Raw genomic sequence first — 11,836 nt, forward strand, 5'->3', positions numbered from 1 at the left:
CCATCAAATCCAGTTCTGCCTATTCTGGTGGTTAATTTTCCAAGGACTTCAGCAAAGGTTGTTTCAGTCACTCGCTATCATTCACTTTTAGCTGGAAAGCAGGAAGACTAACCATAATGCATTTTAAGCATCTGTATATAAAGCATGTGTTCAGTCAATGCACTGCGGCCTGTCTCCTCTTTGGGCTTATCCACACGTACCTTTCCTCTACTCTTTTCAGGGCTGGTTCAGCAGCAGGTCAGAATGAAGACTTAGAAACTCAAAAGTCAGCTTTTATTTAAGAAAATAGTATACAAGCAAAGTGCACCCAGGCACAACTGCCCTAAGTGGCAACTTTGCCAAGACTAACTCTTGGCCGCTCCTCTCTCCTCCTAAGCCTCCTCCTCTAGATGTCTCCCAAGCCAGCATAAACTCTGGCGACAAGGTAACCTCCTATGGACTTTCTGAGCTTTCTTTTCAGCTGCATTCAAACCCCTTTGTGACCTTGGAGTCAAAAAGGACAGGGGAGCTTACTACAGTGGGACAGAGCAGTTGTTGCAAAGCTGTTGCAGCTTCTGTCCCCTCCTCCTCCTCTCTTTTAGGTCTGGGGCCTGAAGTATCTCCCTCTGCACCTTGTTGTGCACCTGAAGGGCTTTCTGCCTTTGGCTCTTTCCCTTGAGCCTGTCGTTTCTTCCACCTCCCAGCCTCCACCCTTATCTGACCTGTCTTCAGAGTGTCATCACCACAATCCAGGTTGTGAGCCTTCCTCCTCTGCAACTTACCTAGGGGGTTCTTCGGCTGGAGCCCTTCAGCCAGTCCCTGGCAGTTCTTTCCAGGTATGGTCTGCACTTTAAAACTTCATGTCTGAGTACCTTTTATTTTATTTTTTCAATCTCTGCAGCTTTTCCATGAAAACCCACTCTTTAAAGCTCAATTAGAGCAATCAGCAATCCAAGGAAAGCTCACATTGATGTTTGTTGCTACGGAGCACTTAAGAGCAAGTTTTCACGAGGAAAGCTCTGGGGCAACAGACAAACAGACACAGAGCTTTCTAGTGCAGGCCTGTGCCTGGAAAGAGCAGGGCTAAAGGTAAGGGTGGATAAACCTTTTATCATTCTGAAGAACAAAAGGCACCCTGATTTTAAAGCTTGGCTTTCTACTGACCTCCCTGTGTGCCATTTTTTAAAAAATAAATTTTTATTAACTTTCTTTTGTATTTTAACAAACATATCATATCAATAACATACACGTTACAAATCTTCATCCCCTTTCCTCCCAGGCTTCCCTGGGTTTGTTACCCCCTTACTGCTGTTTCCACCAATTCACCATATCATTTCTTCTTTGTTTTAAATGTTCTATATTTAAAAAGTATGTATGTTTATTTAAATCCTGCCATCAAGTCAATGTTCTTTTTTGTTTCTGCAAATATAATATAAAAGTTTCCCACTCTTTTTCAAAGTCACTGTTGTCCTTTTCTCGTAGTCTATCTGTAAATTTTCCCATTTCTGTGTAGTTCATCAATTTCTCTTGCCATTGTTCTTTTGTTGGAATTTCTCCAGTCTTCCAGTTTTGAGCTACCAAAATTCTCGCCTCCATAGTAGCATACATGAATAATGTCCTCTTCTCTTTCAGCAGATCTTGATCTAGAATACCTAACAGGAAAGCTTCTGGTTGTTTAACAAATGTCATTTTCAGCATTTTTTTCAATTCACTGTATATTTCCCAATATGTTTTTACATTTTTACAATCCCACCACATATGGTAAAAAGTACCTTCAGCTTCACACCTCCAAGACTTCTTCTGTTCATTTTTATATATGTTTATGTTTTTTGCTGTTATCCATACACCCAAATATTTTACCTTTTTACCATTTCTGTTACTTCTTTCCTCTCATTTTCTTTAAGGTTTTTAAATAGCAGTTTGGTCTTATTTTTGTTTAATTTAAATCCTGCCACTTGTCCAGACTCTTGTATTATGTTCATTACTTTTGGGAGGGAGAATTTCGGATCTTCCACAGTGGTTACCAGATCATCCGTAAAGGCTTTCAATTTATGCTCACTTCTTTTTACTTTTATTCCCAGTATTTCTTTATTTTCTCTTACTTTCCTCGTCAGTACTTCCAGTACCAGAATGAACAACAGCGGTGATAACCGGCATCCTTGTCTTTGTGTGCCATTTTTTGACTGCCTTTCTTGGGTCATTTTTTTTTTCTGCACATCACCAGGACAAACCTTGCTGCCAGGTTTTAGCCACATCGCCAGAATCTCAAGTCACCATTTTGTGCCACTTTAGATGAAATGGATGTATTGATGTTGAGCTGTTCCTTAAATCTGAGAGTTGCTTTTCTCACCATGTCCTTTGAGGTACCAACAGCAACTCACCTCTCCTTTCTTCAAAGTGTGTGCAGAGAAGTATTTAATGACATGAAGGCAACTCCCAGGAAAGATGGCGAATCGAGCGTTCTGTAACTGGCTCTGCAGTTCAAAGGTTTGTTTACAGATCCATTGGGTGTTTGGTCATTTATATTATTCAGCTAGATAAATTGCCCTCACATTTTGGCAGGCATGAAAACTACGCTTGGGAGCTATCCAATGTACTGGAACTGTAATGTGAATTGTAACTGGGAAGGAGAGTTGCTGTACTGCTGTACTGCAGAAAGAATAATTAGCTTCCGCTGTAAGGTGAAGTAGTTTAAGATGATGAGAAGCAAGATAGGCCATCTTATAGTCAAGAAGAGATCTAAGCTAATCAAACCATGAGCTTCATCAAAACATCACACATACAAAATTTTCACAAAAGTGTTTCCATCACCAAAGTAACTGGATCAACATCCTGTCTCGCCACTCTGAACTGCATTTGTTTCATTGCCCTTATATCACAGCAAGGCAGGGAACAAGCTCCCACATTGCCAAGGCAACCAGGCCAATGCTCCTTGCTTTGCCAAGCTGTGCTGTGAGGACAAGCAATGAATGCTCCATGATGAAGCAATCTGGTATGGCAGGAGGTGTCAACCCGATTGCCTCAGCAATGAGGACACATTACATTGCTTCCTGAGAATACAGCATTGGTTTTGTTTGCTCTTACCACTGCTGCATAGTCAAATCTGATTGGCTATTGACCTAAGTGGTACTCTGATGTCCTTGCATTTGTTGCATACTTTGTGATTGCTCATGATCTTTCTTTTCTTTTCTTTTCTTTTCTTTTCTTTTCTTTTCTTTTCTTTTCTTTTCTTTTCTTTTCTTTCTTTCCTGCAACTCTTTTCTTCAGAATTATTCAACTCTGACATATTTCAGAATTTAATCTCCTGTAGAAAGTGATGGCACTGCAGTTATCTTTAGACGGATGTATGCCTATAGCTGAACAATTTGTGTAGATCACTTTCTGTTTTCATGAAGCAGCTCATACTTTCTACCTAAACAACCAAGGAAAGTCTTGTCAAGTATCTATCCAAGTTGCTTGAGATATAGCAGATTCTGTCTTGGAACTGCCTGATTGAAGATCCAGCTTGTGCTGTCATTTCTTTTGAGAAAGCTTCACATAATTTGGTTTCAACATGCATACATTAGTCACACCTAACACCCTCATCACACATTACTTCACAATCGAGATATGTGATTTTGTGCGTGCATGCCTATTTCTTACACAAGGTTAAAGAAAACTTGGTTAGTGAATGAGTAAGCAGCTTGGTTCACATAGGCAGGAATAACCAGCTGCACAAATATGATATGGGGGACATCTGGCTTGCCAATAGTATATGTGAAGAATATCTAGGGGTTCTTAGTAGATCACAACCTTGACATGAGTCAACAGTGTGATACGGCAAAAAAGCTAGTGCTATTCTAGACTGCATCAACAGCAGTATGGTGTCCAAATCAAGGAAAGTCCTAGTACTGGTCTATTCCATTCAGACCACACCTGGAGTACACTTGGAAGGTGGTGGACCCTCCTTACTTGGAGGTATTTAAGCAAAGGTTGGATGGCCATCTGTCATGGATGCTTTAGTTAAGATTCCTGCATTGCAGAGAGTCAGACTAGATGAGCCTCAGCTTTACCTCCAACTCTCCAGTTCTATGATTCTGTGTTCTGTACTTGTAAATATCTAGTTATACATTTTTCATTAAGGTGTATACCTGACTCCCACTTACTGCAGCTAAATTTCAGGTCTGCTGAAATCCCAAAGAGTTCTTCTTTGCAGACAGCCCTCACCTTCAGATCTATATATTAATAATGATGTGATAAAAATTGCCTTTTGAAACATTTTGTACAATGCAGCTCTAATCACCACCATAATGATAGGAATGTATGCACCTTTCAACATTTACTGCTACAGGGAAATGTTATTCCAGCCTTTTGTCCTTCAGGATATATTGACTTGAGTGCATTAACTAAAACGGTAACATTTAATTATTCCTATGCCGTTCCAGTACCTCTCAGCTGTGCATCAAATACACAATACCAAAATGGGAAGCCTACTTTCCATAACTAAATATTTATAGCTGTAGGATATCGGGTCATGAACAGTTGTAGAAACTAAACTCTTTAAAAAGAACACTGAACTCTTGTCCCCAATGCTATACTGAAAAGTTACAGGCTTTCTGAAACAGGAATTCACATTTCAAAGAAGAGATTGAAGGCAAAACCATATAGACATCTATTCTGCAAGACTTTAGTTAAAGAAATGCTCATACATTCAGCTTCTCTTCCACTGAAAACAGAAGGATGTAAAAGTATCTTATTTTGTTAATTTAAAAGATTTTTTTAAAAAATATATTTTTTATTGGTTTTTGCACATATTTTCCAAACATAACATCCCATCCTATGCAGCATAACATACCTTCGGCTATCACAGGCAGAGACTTCTGTCAACCTTGACTAATGGTTTTCTAACCCTAACCCTAACCCTTTCTGATTTTGCATTTTATTTTAATAGTTATTGCTATAAAATCCATATCCTAAATAAACTCCTTCTTAGTCCTCTTTCGCAATAATTCATATGGTTCTCCTTACAAAACTTCTTGCAACCCTACAAGTGATGTCAATTGATTACAATTGTCTTTCAAATATATCATAAATTTATTCCAGTCTTTCAGGAAAGTCTGGTCTTGCTGGTTCCAAATCTTCCCAGTTAATTTCGCCAACTTGGCATAGTATATCAGTTTCATCTGCCACTCTTCTTAATTTAAAAGATTTAAATACTGCCCAGCAGTGGAGCTTGCAGGCTGATTCACTAAACAACATAAAATAATGCACAATTACTTAATTTTTTGTGGGTCATAATAGAATGCCTTCTGTGGAACAGTTACTTTGACTATGGCTGCAATCATAGAGTGGCAACAGTGTGACGTATTGTACATTTTTACTTAATAACGTAAGAAGATCCATGCTGGATCCATGTGGCCCAGCATCCTGTTCTCACAGTGACCCACCAGGTGCCTATGGGCATCCCAGAGAGGGAACATGAGTGCATCCACATTCTCCCCGCTTGTGGTTCCCAGGAAGCAGTTGCTCTGATAGTAGCTGTAGAACATAGTTATTGTGGACAGTAAAAAAGGTAAAGGACCCTGGATGGTTAAGTCCAGTCAAAGGCGACTATGGGGTTGCAGCATTCATCTTGCTTTCAGGCCAAGGGAGCTGGTGTTTGTTCACAAACAGCTTTCCGGGTCATGTGACCAGTATGACTAAACCGCTTCTGGTGCAACAGGACACTGTGACAGAAACCAGAGCGCCTGGAAATGCCATTTACCTTCCCACCGCAGCGGTCCCTATTTATTTACTTGCACTGGCATGCTTTCGAACTGCTAGGTTGGCAGGAGCTGGGACAGAGCAACAGGAGCTCATGCCATCATGGAGATTTGAACTGCCGACCTTCTGATCGGCAAGCCCATGAGGCCCAGAGGATTAGACCATAGCGCTACCAGTGGACCGTAGCCACTGATAGTCTTATTCTCCTTTATCCTTCTGAACCCTCCTTGAATTTTCCCAATCCCTTTTAAAAACCATCTAAGCTGATGGTCTTCAGTATACTTTGTGATGTAGCACAACTAGTCAACTCAATGCAACCATCATCTACTTCTGGGATGGGGAAACTGGTGCCTTGTGAGCCATTTGGCCTAATTTTGTGTGATCCACAGCCTCCAGATACCACGGGCTCATTGAACACCGATTTATCCAGGTAGAGCTGGGAACAATTCCTGTCTGAAATGGAAACCCTGAAGTACCATTACCAGACAGTTTAGACAATACTGAGTTAGAATGATTGATCATTTGACTCATTAGGAGGCAGCTTTTGCATTCAAAGTATGTTTTCGACCACTGAGATACAACCCTTTCCATTATTTAAATTTAAAGTATACTTAAATTTTAGCTTTCCTATTGAAATCCATTAAGACAAAATTTTAGCTTTTGCACAAATTAGGACAAAACATTGGGTTGGATCATGCTCTTTGTAGTTTAAGCAAGTCATAGCAGGTATTATTTTGGGGTTCACTGTTCTACTCTGAACATTTACACTCCCCTCCTACCTTGGGACCTTTATGTCGTGGGAAAGCCAGTAGGATCTTCACCAGCTTCAGGTGGTCACAAAGTGCAAGGGGGCTTTGATATCATTTTAGCAAAGGAGAACTCAGCCTCTCAGTGTAAGTATGTAACTGGCTGTATATTGTTTTAACCTGAAGGAAAGAAGATAAATGTAAACAGTGGCCTCGAGGAAAAGATGAAGGTGTGACTCTGCATTTAGAACAGCTCAATGAACAGAGCAAAACACTGAGAACACAGTCTGAAAATGCAATGGATCAGAGAGAAGAGTCTTAGACTAATACGAAAATAATAAAAAATAAAAAAATCAGGCTCCAGCAAGCAAGTGAAAATTAGAACTTGGCCCCAAACCCAGGAAATGAAGTACAAAAAGAAGAAAATACTTCCAAAGGGAATTTCAATTTCATGTCAAGCCCAAAAGATAAAATCCAAATCTTGCCTCATACCATTTATCTACCAAGTTAATTACAGATAGTTGGCCTGAAACAACAAGTTAACAATTTATGGAGAAAGGAGACTAACTGAGATAAGGCAGCTGATCTATGTGGAGTCTGAAGCTATCTGGCTTAGGGGCGATATGGAGATATCTATTAGCACTGGCTTTCTTGTTTCTTAGGTGCTCCTATGAGAAAAAAGCAAGACAATGTAGAATTAGAACAATTCATGAGAGGAGATGCTTTTTGTGACTATGGCTTCAGAACATTGTAATACCCATGTCTACATATATGGCGAGGAAAGCAATTAATGTAAACCCCTTTCTTTTTAAAGGGGTTCTAAGTATAATGGGTGGTATCCAATTGGTGTCTTTCAATTGACTGAAGGCATCCATCAGCAAGCAGAAATGGGAGGGATACATTTCTGGCAATTCTCCCTGCTCATGAAGCTCCTAAACTTTCCTTAAATCAGTCTCAGGGGGGTCATACTGCCCAGGGCAGATTTTTTAGGGTGAGAGGGATAATTAACAAAAATTGTTTCCCTCCTGATAGATGCTTCCTGTCAGCAGACTGTAGGAGCAGGTATCTTGAGATTCCTGCATTGTAGGAGGTTGGACTAGATGGCCCTTGGGGTCCATTCTAACTCTACAGTTCTATGATTTATGAACTTACCACCTCATTTAAAGTTGTGCATTTCTGGAGTCCACTGGTGTGTCCCCCCCCCCACCATTTGGACCAAGCAGTGAAAGATCAGACAAGTTCAAATGATTCTGAAGTTTTACTAGACACAGCTATAACAGGCTAAGAAAAGGAATTACACACACACACACAAAACACCACACAGAGAGCAAATGGTTCTTATATGTAATGGTCTCTTTTCTGGCAAGCATAGGTTGCCTCAAGTACATGTCTGACTCTTAAGTTCATTTTTTGAACCGAGTACTATATCACAAAATTTGTAGAAAGTAGAAAATCAGAAGGATAATTATGTTCCAATCCAGGCCACTTCACTTAAAAGTATGGACTGGACAAAAACAAAACAAAATGAAGAAGAAGAAGAGAAGGAGGAGGAGGAGGAGGAAATTATCCATTACTATCTCAGTAGAGGGTTAGCTAAGCTAACCTGTGGCATATAGATTCTATTGCTTTGTAACTCACATCATCTCTGACCACTGGGTATGTTGGCTGAGGCTGATGGAGCCCAGTAAACACAGGTTTTCTGAACTTGGTCTATAACAGTATATAAAATATACACTGCACATCAACATATGATGTGTATGTATTGTTATTTTCAGCATTGTTTCACTTAGAATGCATCCAAGTGAGATCCTGGTGTGTGCTTGAATACTGCACAAACTCCTAGCCTCATCTAACAACACAAACACCATGCCTACAACCCTTTATCAAGGTGAAATGCAATCAATCAATCAATCAATCAATCAAATAAATAAATAAATAAATAAATAAATAAATAAATAAATTTGTATATCACCCTTCATCTGTAGATCTCAGGGCAGTTCACAAGATAAAATTACAATATAAAAACCACAAAATACATAATAAAAATAAGAACAACTACAAGCCAATAATCCCACCCCCACAACACATTTAAAAGGGCATCAGATGTCAGTCAGCCAAAGGCCTGGTTGAAGAGGAACATGTTTACCTGGTACCTAAAGGTGTATAAGCCTCCTGGCAAGAAGAGCATTCCACAAATGGGGAGCCAATGCAGAAAATGCCCGTTCACATGTTGCCACCCTCCAGAACCTTCGTGGAGAAGGCACATGAAGAAAGACCTCAGATGATGATCACAAGATGCAGGTAGGTTCATATGGGGAGAGGTGGTCCTTGAGATATTGCCGTCCTGAGCTGTTTAAGCCTTTAGAGGTCAAAACCAGCACCGGAAACCAATTGGAAGCCAGTGCAGTTGGGCCAGGATTGCCCAATTAACAGTTTAGAAATGGGTGCTGGGATGGATCCAATATGCTATCCTACTTCTTCCCTGCCAAACAGCTGATTTTGCAAAAAAGGAGCTCTGCTCACATAGACCTAGATACTCCTGACGTTTTTTGTTAGACCAAAGACCAATATTATTATTGTTTTTTGCAGAATAAATCAGCCTCCGATGAACAATGTACAGTAAAGTTTTCTCTTCCTGTGCTGTACTTTGCATTGTGTATATATCACTGAGCAAAGCATGCCACCAGTAATCATCCATCCCATTTTCTCTGCCTTTTTTCTCTTCCTTTAAAGAGTAGAGGATGAGATCCGCTGAGACCCAGGGAATCATTTGCTACAGAAATGGCTCTTGAAGTGGATATGCTCCATCCATGCAGATGCCCTCATTTGTCTGGGAACCAGTGATCTGTTTCTGTTATGTCTTCTTCTATGTTACATTAGTCCTCTGAGCAGCTTTTGTTAGGATAATCTTTTGCAAGGCTTCTCAAGCGGTTCAGAAAATCAAGGAAAGCATTGCCTGAAGTAGTGCGATGCATCTCCATTTACTCACAACCCATTCAGTTGTCTCCTGGCATTTGGAGTACACACTGAAATAGAATCTACTTATTGCCATATAAAAGCTATACTTGCATTGGATTGACAGGTATGCTGTAGCAGATTTGTGGTTTGCCAGTGAGTCACATTAATGAAGATGCAAGAGTTCCATCGTAAGGCAATCACATCTGGACTCAAATCTAATTGCAGCGGAATGTGAAAAAACACATGCCAACCTTTGTAATACAGATCTCTGAAATGCAAAGAAGATGGATCAGGAGTTCAAATAAAGAACACTGGCATCCTCGTTGCTGTTGTTTGCTCAGAAATTCTAGGAAACAAATAAAATCTGTGCTGTTTTGAAATCCATGGATACAATCAATGCAGTTTTTGTGGGAATTAAGACTCAAAGTATATGGAAGACAGGCCTGGGCCATTTGACCCTTTAATTAGTTCTCTTTCCCCTCCTATAAAAACTACAGTGGTACCTCAGGTTACATACACTTCAGGTTACATACGCTTCAGGTTACAGACTCCGCTAACCCAGAAATAGTGCTTCAGGTTAAGAACTTTGCTTCAGGATGAGAACAGAAATCGTGCTCCAGTGGCACGGCGGCAGTGGGAGGCCCCATTAGCTAAAGTGGTGCTTCAGGTTAAGAACAGACCTCCGGAACGAATTAAGTACTTAACCCGAGGTACCACTGTACTCGAGACACTCTCTTTTAAAGTTTAAATAACATACAACTGTTACTGATCATACTTGCACTTGCAGATTAAATATACAATGCAGGTCGGTGATACTTAAATTGCTAAAACATCTTGCATAGATTAAACTCTTATAGACTAACTAACTCTGAGGCAGACAGCAGCACAACACAACATACCTGCTGCTCTAAATGTTAAGACTGTTCCACTAACTGCCATAACTGTACCAACTGCCATAACTGACACAGAGTGTATGACATCACAGAGTTCTACAGCTCTTGCAATTAAGCCTTTACATCAGGGTAGGCAAACTAAGGCTCGGGGGCCGGATCCTTCTAAATCCGGCCCACAGACGGTCCGGGAATCAGTGTGTTTTTACATGAGTAGAATGTGTCCTTTTATTTAAAATGCATCTCTGGGTTATTTTTGTGGGGCATAGGAATTCGTTCATCCCCCCTCCCAAATATAGTCTGGCCCCCCACAAGGTCTGAGGGACAGTGGATTGGCCCCCTACTGAAAAAGTTTGCTGACCCCTGCTTTATATATACATTTTGGATGCTAACATGCCACAGTTTTGAAAGGTTGTTGTGCTTAAACAACTTGGGACCAACGTACCTTAAGGATAATCTGCTCCCTTTTGCTCCACCTCAATCACTGAGAACCTCTGAGGAGGCACCTCTTCTGCTTCCCCAAGCCTCTGGGGTTCAGTGAGCCTTTAGTGTGGCAGCCCCTGTCCTGTGGAACTCCCTGCCAGTAGAGGTTTGGTAGGAATCATCCCTGCATTCTTTTAGATGTCAGCTAATAATAGGCAGCCTTGGGAATGTGGATTTTCCTTCAGCCAACCTGTATTTAAAGTTATTTTTCTGATGTTTGGTTAATGCTGTTGTTCTTAACTTTGTATGGTGTACAGCACCTTGCTATATTTCTACAAAACTGTGGTTTATACTGAAATAGATAAATAAATAAATACCATAGCCTTCCTTTCCCCAGCCAGGCACCTTCCAGATGTTTTGGACTACAACTCCCCTGAGCTGATGGGGACGCAGTCCAAAACATCTGGAGGGTATCAGCTTAGGGGATGCTGCTGTGTCAATTTGCACCTTGAAGGGCAGAGGGGAGGAGTGATTTTCACTGAGACTGTCATGCAGTAAGCAGTGTTTAAACCCCATTTTGACTTGTGCCATGTTCCTGATCCTCATCAACTCAGTTGCAACCATTTAAAGGCGAGAAGAAGGAAAATTAACACCATGCCAAACTATGCATTTATTGTGTAGTTTGGCCCTCTGAAAATCTGCCTGTTCAGATCCTGAGAATGACCTTTCTCTTTTTCTTTCCATTTCTTATGTACAATATCTCTTTACTTGTTATACTGCTGTACCCCAATGGTAGCAGATAGCTGAAGCAGATTAGCTATGTTCAGTGGGGGAGCCCAACTTTCCTTGGACAAATGTTATAGAACAGACGTTCTATAACATCATCCCCGACCATTGAATGTTGGAAGCTGTGTTCTAACAACATCTGGTCGGCACCGCATTGACTGCCTCTGCTCTAGATTTACTTTGTCTCATGACTCTAAGAGCGTGTGACCCCAGAGGTCCAAAAATGAACTCCTTGAATGGATATTCATTTCCTCCTTTCACCAGCCTGGTCCTCTTTAACTCTCCAATTGCATCCCTGTGACAAAATGATGC

The 11,836-nt window shown here is 40.7% G+C and overlaps 1 long non-coding RNA gene across 5 annotated transcripts; it reads right to left on the bottom strand.

The window, feature by feature from the left end:
* Window positions 1-1,288: 1,288 nt before the first annotated feature.
* Window positions 1,289-10,857, bottom strand: LOC307226846. Of its 5 annotated transcripts, none has more exons than XR_013843574.1 (5): window positions 10,761-10,857; window positions 8,695-9,771; window positions 7,036-7,748; window positions 6,501-6,647; window positions 1,289-5,206 (listed from the first exon to the last, which is right to left on the bottom strand). It is a non-coding gene; the product is annotated as an uncharacterized lncRNA (long non-coding RNA). The 5 variants fall into 5 exon arrangements; XR_013843575.1 differs by lacking the exon at window positions 10,761-10,857 and adding an exon at window positions 10,325-10,382; XR_013843576.1 differs by lacking the exon at window positions 10,761-10,857 and adding an exon at window positions 10,201-10,318.
* Between the last annotated feature and the right edge of the window lie 979 nt (window positions 10,858-11,836).

Source organism: Podarcis cretensis, assembly GCF_951804945.1.
Source record: "Podarcis cretensis genome assembly, chromosome: 11".
Classification (NCBI taxonomy): Eukaryota; Metazoa; Chordata; class Lepidosauria; order Squamata; family Lacertidae; genus Podarcis; species Podarcis cretensis.